Here is a 673-nt window from a genome sequence, read left to right as displayed (position 1 = left end):
GCTGATGCGCCAAACCTTGCCAGACGGACTCACACACCGAGGGAGGGAGGGACATACACTCTTGACGAAGCCCTACGTGTATGCGCAGAGCCCCGCCCTGATCCATTGAGAAATCAGGAACTATGCTATGCATTTCTCAACCTGAATTAGGGAATACAGTAGGTTACAGCTTTACCTACACCCCTGCAAAGCCAGCTATGAGATGCCCAAATGCAGAAAAACTTTCAAATGAGCTAAATGACTAATGCTTGCTTTGAGGAAAACAAAACCATCCTACACGAAAGCACCTGTTGTTCCTGATGACTCTTGCTCTCCGTCAATGTAAGGCTGCAGGGCCAGACAGAATACCAAGGCATGTTCTCAGAGCATGTGCAGACCAGCTGGCAAGTGTCTACACAGACATTTTCAATATCTCTTTGTACCAATCTCAACATGTTTCAAGCTGATCACCATTTTACGGGTTCTCAAGAACTCAAATGTAACTTGTCTAAATGACTATCACCCTGTAGCACTCACATCTGTAATTATAAAGTGCTTTTAAAGGCTGCTCATGACACATATGAACACGATCACCCCAGACACTCTGGATCCACTCTAATTTGCAAACCGCCCCAACAGATCCACAGGGTAGCCTAGTGGGCGGCAGGGTAGCCTAGTGGTTAGAGCGTTGGAC

The sequence above is a fragment of the Oncorhynchus masou genome, chromosome 28, assembly GCF_036934945.1.
Source record: "Oncorhynchus masou masou isolate Uvic2021 chromosome 28, UVic_Omas_1.1, whole genome shotgun sequence".
NCBI lineage: Eukaryota > Metazoa > Chordata > Actinopteri > Salmoniformes > Salmonidae > Oncorhynchus > Oncorhynchus masou.
This window is presented reverse-complemented; position numbering follows the sequence as displayed.